The sequence below is a fragment of the Brassica napus genome (genome assembly GCF_020379485.1).
Source record: "Brassica napus cultivar Da-Ae chromosome C3 unlocalized genomic scaffold, Da-Ae chrC03_Random_17, whole genome shotgun sequence".
Lineage (NCBI taxonomy): Eukaryota > Viridiplantae > Streptophyta > Magnoliopsida > Brassicales > Brassicaceae > Brassica > Brassica napus.
Genome location: NW_026014185.1, coordinates 1 through 10,895, shown reverse-complemented (window position 1 = coordinate 10,895; position 10,895 = coordinate 1). Strand labels below are relative to the sequence as shown.

At 34.6% G+C, this 10,895-nt stretch overlaps 1 long non-coding RNA gene and 2 pseudogenes across 1 annotated transcript; all 3 read right to left on the bottom strand.

The window, feature by feature from the left end:
• Nucleotides 1-269: 269 nt before the first annotated feature.
• On the bottom strand, nucleotides 270-4,014 carry LOC125594647 (annotated as a pseudogene).
• A 2,856-nt stretch (nucleotides 4,015-6,870) lies between these two features.
• Nucleotides 6,871-7,898, bottom strand: LOC111211695 (annotated as a pseudogene).
• A 5-nt stretch (nucleotides 7,899-7,903) lies between these two features.
• Nucleotides 7,904-8,908, bottom strand: LOC125594648. Its single transcript, XR_007329941.1, has 3 exons — nucleotides 8,354-8,908; nucleotides 8,145-8,271; nucleotides 7,904-7,976 (listed from the first exon to the last, which is right to left on the bottom strand). It is a non-coding gene; the product is annotated as an uncharacterized LOC125594648 (long non-coding RNA).
• Between the last annotated feature and the right edge of the window lie 1,987 nt (nucleotides 8,909-10,895).

Below are 10,895 nucleotides of genomic sequence, written 5' to 3'. Positions count from 1 at the left end.
CCTTTGTCCACAGAGAAACAGAACTTACTGACCAAATGTTCAAATTATCATTTTTGAGTTTTTCAATTAAAGAAATTCGTGGACCTTGCGTTATGTCCAATCTTTAATCAGTTGTTTTAAACATAACCACTTTTAAACATCTCTTAACTCTCAGGTATATTCTTACACACGAGTGTGTGTGGATGATACAAGCTTCACGACTCTTCTGCCAATAAGGCTCACTTTCTTCTTCTTCTCCTCAGGTCTACAAGGGTTTTTAGTTTTTTTTATTTATCATTTCCTGCTACTAGTTGACTACGTCTTCTATCCTCCATAAACATTCTTTTCTCAGTGGCGAATCTGCGAATATAGCTTTGATGAAATCTTGTACCTGCAACATTTGTCATCACAAAAGGCTTTCAGAGAGAGAGATGAAACAACTCGTAGAAAAGAAAAACACTTGATAAACAATAGCAAATGTCTTCATGAGTCAAATCAACTTAAATGAAAAAATATAGTACCTCTGTCCTTGTAAAATTGCAACTAAACAACTCGCCACTTTCCCAAGCTGAAGTTACAGACTTAAGAGGCATATCCAATAGTTCTGTATATGAGAAACATAAACGAAAAATTCACCGAGCATATACCAAAGCTTAGTGTTAAAATTGAGAGGGGAAGTAAACAAAGATAGTAAAAAAGACATGCCTGCTAGTTTCCGGGTTTTACGCAAAGATGGTATGAGATCATCAAGAGGACGAGAAGTTTCGTCTGCAGACTTCAAGGAACCGAGCAAAGAAGACAGATTCTCAAACATGAGGTGAATCAGTCTTTGTAGCTGAGAATAAGCAAGACAACTTCTATTAGCCAGTTATAAAGTTACATTGCACAAGGAAACTAGCAAATAGAAACAGTTACCTGGAAAGTTTCATCAGCAGCCATGTCGTCTAGAAGAAGAATGTCTCTAGTTATTCTGCGAAAGACCGACTCTAAAACCAGGCACATGCTCAGTTTGTAAGTTTGGGCCGTAAGACTGGCTCCCATATCATATGCACTTTCTCTAGACTGAACACAACCTATCAAACAATTTCAATCTCTCATAAAAATGACACTTTATACGAAATAAGGTAAGAAGAACACATAAAATCAATAAAGAGTATTTACCTGCTCAATGCTAAATTTTGCAGATTCGAATTGCTTAATTTGATGAGTATCCTGAAATCCATCTGCACTGTCTACTGCCTAATGATAGATGCAAAAAATGTAAATGAAGAATCAATACTCTTTACATAATACTAGTTTTACAAAGAAACTCACCTCTTGCAAACTCGAAACTACTAGCTGAACTTGTCTTTGCAAGACTTCTTCTGCCATCAGTTTAAATCTGGGGCTACGTCAGCAAATACTGCATATTCCTTGATGGAGCTAGGGAAGCTAGCACGATACTTTGAACAGAAATGATGATATAGTCAGAGATAGAATAAAACAGCTTAAGAAGAAAACGTTGGCTTATCAATCAAAGAAATAATATTTAAAACAGCGGTTCATTTTGCATAAAACACATCTGTTCATACCTCAAAAGCAAGTCCAAGTATCTCTTCAAACAAATATAGACAATCGTTGTGCAGAAGAACAGCGGCCTGATTGATGCCATTGAGTTGTTTCTCTAGCTTCACATTTCAGAGAGATCAAGGAAGAACTACTATAAGATTTTACGCATATTCGTGACAGATTTTCATGTGATGTTCGTTAAAGTTCTCTTTCACTGACCTTGACAGGAACAACAGCTTCATATAGAAGTATAGAATCTCGAGCAGCGTGGTAAAACTCTGAAGCAACTCTTGCAGAAGACACACAAACATCCTGCGGGGAAAAATAAGTTTATTATCCCAACCATGTCTGAAAAATGCTAATACTGAATTTCACAAGTCCAAAAAGAGCTAACCTCGAGAGTCTTATGCACCAAATGCATAAGTTGATAAGCAGCTTCCGACACCATACACACTTCAGATGAAAAAAGTAAGCGAACCATGTGCTTGGACGAATCTTCATCTAAAGATTCGACACCACCAGACTCAAAACTAGCATTCCTCATAGCAAGTCCCTGAAAAAAAGGATTACACAGTCATGATCTTTAACATGTTGATGCGGTAGATAAGACGATAAGCTCACCTTGGGAATCGTAAAGTTACACTGCAACATCAAACTTCTTGCTTTTGCTAGAATTTCTATCTTTTTCTGGATGCAAAATGAACCTCAACATTTTCAGCATATTTGCTGAGCCTCCCCTCCGAGTCAGATGGTGAAATGAAACTCAATTCTTTTAGAGCTGTTTCAAATTGAAAAGTCCGCTCAATAACTTTCTGAAAGTCGGCAAGCTTTGAAGCGTCTTCTGGGACAACCTGACTCCAAAAGGAACAACCTATAGTTGCAGTTCAAAGAAAGAAATTTCATCATAGTTTCCCAGTTATAAAAAAACGAACCTTTGAAAGAAATTTAGATATAATTAGCTCTGATATCCTCGGCCATGTAAATCTCCCGAAAGAATGGATCCATGTAACGTTTCCAAAGCACAAGGAACTGCAAATGAATTTAACAACCTTAAGAATTCCTGAATATATTGCCTCTCCATCCACATCTTCAGTCTGCATTCAAGAAAGTAAGCAGTTAGAGGTTCAGAAGACAAGGACCAACGAAGAAAATACAAGAAGCACGTAACTTATAGGATAGAGAAAAATATATAATTCATGAGATGGATAATGGTCAGATATCATCTTTACCACAAAATAGATACCTTATGATCTGAGGATTGTTCTATCTTTAACGTCTGTTCGGTTATATCCCCTGAGGTTTTACATGAATATTCTACGGCGTTAAAGGTAGATGCATGAGTTACAGCTGGGGTAATGACATGCTTGAAGATTAAGTCAGCTGCTTTCGCAAGCCCATAGTCTAACATTCCAATCACCTAGAAAAACCCAGAACAGTCAATACTCAAATAGCCTGAAAACAAATGACTTTTGCTACAATATAGAAGTCCAATCACATTCATACCTCCATAGCCTCAAGAACAGTAGTAAGAGCGATTCCAGTAATCTCGCCAACGCTTAGCTGATAACTAATCCTGAGCTTACTCGAGTCCAGCTCAAAACGCACTGCACTTCCCATGAATCTTGCAAGCACCTCTTGAATCTACAAACATAGACACAGTTCTTCTAAAACCCTCACATTCTTAGACAGACAAAAGCAAAGATGAAAGACTAACAACAACAAAGCTTCCTCCTAAACAAAGCTTACAACTTTAAACTCATTGCTTCTCGTTTCACAAGAAAGATTAGAACTTTATGACACCCATTGAACCATTGTTCTTCATTTCACAAAAAAAAAAGATTAGATTTTATGATACCCATTTACTCATTGCTTCTCGTTTCACAAGAAAGATTAAATTTTTATGACACCCATTAACTCACCTCGTCAAAGCAATCAGACCAGTCTTTCCTAAGCAAAGCGTAAGCCACAGGCTCACCTTCTTCCTCTTCACCAACCCTCAACACTCCTTTCAGCTCTCTGACCCTCTCAGCAGCGAATCTAAACCTCCTCTCAAAGCCACCTTCGTTTCCTCCACCGCCTCGCAGATCCCCACGATAGCACTCACAAGCTCAAGCGACTCTCTCTTCAACCTCACCTCCTTGGTCTTCTCCGTTATCTCATCGACCACTTTACGAATCTCCACATCGACGGGCCTGTCCGAAATCAACTCCACGACATCGGAGACGTCGTCGGAGATCAGGCGAGTCCTGGAGACGGCGTCTTGGCAGGTCGAGAAAAGGTCGGAGAATTCGGAGTGATGGGCGACGAGGTAGGACTGGACTTTGGACTTGATCCGGAGGGAGTGAGACTCTAAGCGGTTTATGAGGAGACGGAGATCCGGCGCCGATAGTGGAGTCGTCGGATCGTTGAGGTCGTGTCCGGCGAGAAGGTCGCGGACATTGATCGATCGAATAACGCGTCGATCTCCGGCATGACGGAGGGACGGTGGTGGTCGTCGTCGTCGAAGAAGAAGATGTTTGCCGATCAGAGAGAAGTTCGTTATGTGGTGGTGACAATGGACCTTTATTGGATACGACGATTTTCTTTTGATTTAATTAATGGGCCGATGGAATAGAATTGTTAGGCCCAACTATTTATCTCCTAGGCTATAATACTGAGTACAATGTGGTTTGGTTTTCTGGATTTAAGAAAATTTTAATTGAAGTCAACTGAAAATAATTTGGTTTGGTTTGTGTTTGGTTGTTCTGTTAGGTTTTGTTTGTGTTTGTTCTGTTCAGTCGTCGAATTGATTTATATTTTGTTTTGGTTGGATTATAAAAATATAATTTATAAAACATAAAATAAATCATTATTTGATACTAAGTTTATTGAATTTCATATTTATATGTAATTCAAACACCACTATAAAATGTAAAAGATAATCTAATAATTTTCTATTTTTATTTTCGAAGCTAGCTTTACATTTTTTTTTTCAATTTTGGATGATAAAGTATGAGATTCATATTCTTTTATTTTATTGCGACTTATCTGATTCTTATTCATTCATATGTAAAATGTACGAAATTATATTTTGCTGTTTATATTAAACAGTTAAATATCTTAATTCTTACTATTATTAATATATTTAGTTAGACAAGTACTTCGATTTTTCGGTTTGTTTCAGTATAAATCAGAACTAAACTGAACCATTTGTGTTGGTACAACTTTTAACCGAATGATTGGGACATATATTTTAGTTTGGTTTGGATCGTTTGGATTCAGTTGCATCAGTTGGGTTTGGTTGTTCTGCCACCCCTAGGTCCATCATAGAGCTGTAGACGTCTTTATTTGTTTTCTCTAAACAACCACTAAATCGATCTTTGTAAGTGTAGCACCGCATGCACAAGCGAGTGGCAAAATGATAGACTTTAGTGTTCACTTGATAACATTTGACGTAGTTTGGCTATTTCAAATCCCTAATTATTAATAGAGAAACAGTTTAACAAACTAACCTTAAATTAGTACTTTATTTACTTACATGCCATTATGCTGATGTGTCACTCTCTCATGCATTTTCATTCTATTTTTCTAACAATCTTTTCTTACATAGAATAATTACTTTTATTGCCATTGGTACGATTTATATTTAAAGCATTCATATTATATAAATACTAGGGCCGGTCCGCGCTACGCGCGGAATGTGATGTATGTTTTTGTGAAAATATAAAACTTGTGTAACCGTTTTTGTATGTTCATTTGGTTGACAGTGCAATTTAGTCGATGAGGGTCATCAACACCGGTCTATTGTTTTATTCGTTCATTTTCATTTTAGTAGTTTATAGAATAGTGACTTCGTTGACTAATTTGATTTTAAACCATGAAGTGTAACAATCAATCCATATATTTTTTTTTGTTAATACTTCTGGTAACCAACAAATGAGATTAAAATAGTTGATAGTTTCTTCGCAGTAGCAAATATGATTAAAAAGTAAAAATTGGGAGTTGAGTTTTTGAAAATACCATCCGTAGTTAACTGAGGAATATATATAAAATATACTGTGATAGAAAATATTGTTTGTCAATAAAGAAAGAAGCAATTTTTTTTTTGAAAATCTTTAGCTTTTAAGATTACAAAATGAAGTGATGACATGATTTGTTATATATATTTATTATCCAATAAAATATATGATTAATATTTTGTAAAACAATAATTGAGAACTTTGAAAAATTATTTTAAAAAATATTTTTTTCATTTGTGGGTGTAAAAGCATATGACATAAGAAAAAAATTATAAAGTTGGTTTTTGTAAGTAGTTTTTTAAAGTTTTTTTTGTGAACTTTTTTAAATATAACTAATACTAATATTTTAACCAAACTTCCGTTGTTCTTTGATGTTGGTTGCATCAAGTCTTGAGTTAGCAAATTATCAAATGGTGTAACCTAAGTATGGATTTGTTAGATGAGCATATCGAGATCTTTCATTTTGGGAATCCATAACCGCAAAAGATCCATTTATGTTTAATTATTTTATATTTTTGGTTTATATTTGGTTAGTCTAAAATTTGGTTTACTTGGGTTTTTTTTTAGTTTTCGGCATTACTCAGATACTGATTTATATTCTATAAATGTATCGAAGCTACTTATCTAGACCGGTCAAGTTTAATATAAAAATGAACATCATGAAACAAAGATAAAATAATCCATAATTAAACATTTGAACTTGTTCATAGCAAAAGGAAAACTAATCTTCCAAAATCACACTCGTTTCGGCACATAAAGATTTTAGAAGAAATGTGTATTCTCCAAATCAAAGCTAATAGCAGTAAAAAAATTTTTTTTGTATGTTATGAAGATTATTACTGGTTTCTTGCTTGAATTCTTCTTCATCTGAGTCCTCTGCATTGTCTGCATCATCAGCGTCATCTGCTTCATTATCGTCTTCTTCTTGATGGTTGTCAACTACTGGTTTTCCAATCATGGGTAAGCTTATGACACATCTTTCTGATCTCGTTGCACTGCACCAAAACGAAGACACAACAGGAGTTTACTCAAGACTTACTTTGGCATTCACAAAAACAAACAGTGAACAGATACAATAAGGCTTATAGTCATGTGAAACGTTCTGCCTTAAACCATTTTGATTTGTCAGTTACCAACAAAACCACCTTCATCAAATTTGAATGGAAACACAAAGATTACTCAATTATAATCTCTCAATTCATCAGCAAAATTCACCCAATACGCCATCACACATGGACTAAACCGACGTCAATTTCAAAACCCAGAACTTTTTTTTCAATCATCATTTTACTTATTACATACATATCTAAATATTATGTTCGATTTGTCAAAAAAAAAAAAAAAAAGACATTTAAAAAAAAACATAGAACAATCATTCTTATGTGGTGTTTCTTATCAGTCCCTAGGCGTCGGTGGCTGCGGCTTCTTGTGATTCAACAGCAGCCGCCTCCGTCTTTGCATTAGCTACTTCCTAAGGAGTCTTGCCATTGGTCACAGGTGGCACCAAAGAGTCAAACTTGTCTGATTTCCCCAGCACAATCTCAATCTGCGTAAAACATAATGTAAAAATAAGAAGTCAAAATGTTACACAAATGGGAGGATGATGCTAAAGTAGTGAAACTTGCCTTTGCTTTCTGAACCATCTTTCCTTTGGCCTCATCTTTCATTCCCACAGTGGATGTCAACACTTCTGAACAATAATAATAATAAAAAAGCAGTCTTGAATTAGATTGAAAGCTTTTCTATCATCATGAAAAAAAGAACTTACTCTTATCTGTAGTCAATCCAGTGTTCTTCAAGTTCTCAGAGATTGTTACCACCATCATTATTGTTGTGTGCAAATTAAAACAGTTAAAAGTAAAATACACAAAGAAGAGAGAGACCAGTCCATGCTTTTTCGATAAGATTTTAAGTTATGATGAAAATGTGGTGTATACCCATTCAGAGTGCAGAGAGCTCGACCTCATTGTGTTGCTGAATGTACCTCTGCATCAAACGCAATGCATATCACACAAAATTGATTCAGAAACTTTTTCAAATTGCTCTATTTGGAATACAAACAAACACTTTGGTGGACATATAAAGGCTAGAGATCGTTCAGGAATCAAAACTAAATCAACCAAGCCGATCTCACGCTTCCACAAACGAAACATAAGAAGTAGATGCTTAAAAACCTAGATCCGGTGTGGAATTTTCGTTCCCATCAAAGAGATTTTAAAATAACAATACCTTGGCGAGATTAACGTCGAAGAACAATGGTTTCTTCGTGTTGGAGACTTGAATCATGTTCTTCTTGTGAGTCTCCGTCTTTGCTGGCGAGAGGGTGATGTTTATCTTTGGGGATGTGATCGGTGCAGGAGCCGGTGTTGCTATTTCTATTCCATCGCCATCTCCTTCTTCGATAACTCTCAGTTTCTTTCTGCGTAAACTTTCTCTTCTCTTCTCTTCTCTCTTGTTGGTAGCGGGAAAAAGTTAAATCGGGAATCAAAACCAAGAATGTATCATTCATGATTATCACACAGATTTCATCATACATGATTAAATATTTGATTTTGGCAAATTACATTCAAGTGATATGCAAAAACTCCAATGAAAGAATACAGAGAAGAGAAGATATACCTTTTCTTCGAACTCAGCTTCTTCCATGGCAAGACAAATCTCTTCGTTATGAGGCTGAGGCCACTGAATGGGTAGCAGACGCCGGATCGTCTTTGTCGACGACGGAAACTGGCTCATCAACGTCGATCTATATACGATAGGATGATTTCGAGAGGAGGGATGCAAACCTTTTAATACTTGAATTTCCATAGCTTTGCAAGAGAGCTAACCTCATTGAATGTAGATCGTGAATGATGGATCATGGAGCCATTAAACCGACTGTTTCAGGTTGTGAGAAGAAACACAATCGTCACCACATCGCCGCCACACGAAGAGGAGAGACGAAGACGAACCTCGTTTCATCACTTCACCCGTACTCCATCGGCCCAGAAAAATCTTCGATCTTCGGAGCCCAAGTACACAAATAAACCAACAAAACAAAGCCCAACATACCAACGATTAAAGGATACGTTGCGTCGAGAATCATGGGACACGTGGCATCTCCTGGTTAAACGGCTTTCCTAGCTGGATGCTGAGGTGGCAGCACCAGGAGGGAGTAAACACTCTTTTATAATAATAGATAGACTAGACCCTGATCCGCGCGCCAGCGCGGGTTTGAATTTTTGGTTTTTGGTTATTTATTTAACTAAATAATGTATTCGTAATATTTGATGTATTATATTCACCAAGTAAATAATTTTTTTGGCATCTTAAACCATCTATTTACGATGAATATTCGATATCATATAAAAAATTGAACAAATAGACGTAATTAGAGAATTACAGACGATATATAAAAACAATGGTTATTAATGTAAAATATGAAAAAATATTATATTATGACTTAGTATGACATAAAAGATTATAAATTAGTTATACATATTTAAATAAAATAAAATGATTTTTAAACTTCTATGAAAAATTTAACGTATAAAAAATGATGATGAATTAGTCATCAAATTGTAAATAATTTCATAATTTTATTAATAATAAATTATTTGTAGTCTTTGTTTTTCGTCAAGATAATTATTAAATGTCCATAACATTAATATGTTAAAAGGTCATATTATGAAAGCCCATGTTGTAACCGTTTTTTTCCGGGAAGTGTAACAAAAAAAATTACATTTAACTCTTCGTTTTGTTTAAGTTTGTGTCGGCAAAAGATTAAAAAAAATCTCTCTATCTTTTTCAATGTTCAATTTAAAGCTTATTATGCGGAAATTATACGCAAATATAGGCAATTGGTTGGAATTTCTATATCTTTATATTCGTATAAATTTTAAATTTATTGTTTCCTCTTCTGCAAGCAAATCAATTACCGAAGTAATAGATCAATTGGTTGGAATCAAATCTATTCTTATAATTAGTGTAATTATGGTTACAGTTTCAATTTTTAATAGGTACATTAACGATACGACATTGAAGATATTCTGTTTTGATTAATAGAAGATATTGGATTTTGAGTTTGTATTTATTGATTTATTTTTTTATAAAGCTTAAAAAATTAATGGGATGATTGGTTGGTTGATACATCCTATAAAGAAAACGAAAACTATAGGTGGTTTGAATATTGTATATCGATCGATGCATGATGTAAGTTGACTATATAAAACTTGAACATGATCATTTCAAACTAAAGTATAGGTAGGTTATATTCATTTGTTATATTGTACTTAATATATTTTAAATATTACATAAGTCAAGTGATTCACGTTTTCGTAAAAATAAAATTCAAGTTCATTATGGGACGTACTCGTACGTAATAAGCTACATTAAATATGATGTATTTTTAGGTTCATTTAATGACATTAAGTTTAAATTTGATTAAGGAAAACTCATTAATTTAACTGAAAAAAAACAAGAATTAAAATATGTAGGTTTATTTAATGACATTAAGTTTAAATTTGATTAAAGAAAATTTATTAATTTAACTGGAAAAGACAATCATTTAAATATGTAGTTTGATTTAATTTTCAGTGACATGGAAGTGTAAATAAGTTAGAAAATTTAAAGGTATTTTTTAATGGATATTTTTTAATGGGTATTTCTCTTTTAATAATAGAGATGATTTAAAAACACTACGTTCGAACCCATAGTAGACGTGGGCCCTACACCTCTTTTTTTTTTTTGATCAACGGCCCTACACCTCTTGATATAATAATTTCACCGTTTTATATTTTCCAAAGAGAAATCGGCCAAAAAAACACTGAACTTTGAGGGAATTGCCAAAAGAAACCTGGACATATGGGCTAGCCAATAAAATCCTGAACTTTTGTTGACTTTTCGGGTTTATTAAGAAACTTACGATTGACTGACCAGATAAACACACCGTTAACCGAGTTAACTGTTAATTAAGCGGACGTTAACTTGGGTGTTAAAGTATACGACGTCGTTTCATCACTTTGTCTGATTAAAGACAAACGACGTCGTTTATATAGCTGTGTTATTAAAAATATGTGTTTCCAACGGCTCGAACTCGTGTCCTCGGGTTTAATGGTAGGGTTTTTTGCCACTGAGCTAGTGGACTTTGCAATGGATATACGAACACATTTCTTTTATTCTTCGAATCCGAGTTAAAGACAAATTAATGAAACGACGCGTTTTACATTAACTTTTTTAAAAAAAAGATGGGGTTCCATCGACTCGAACTCTTGCACTCGGGTTTAATGGTAGGGGTTTTTGCCACTGAGCTAGTGGACTTTGCAATGGATATACGAACACAATTTCTTTTATTCTCTTTGAATCCGAGTTAAATGAATCAAAAAGAAACGA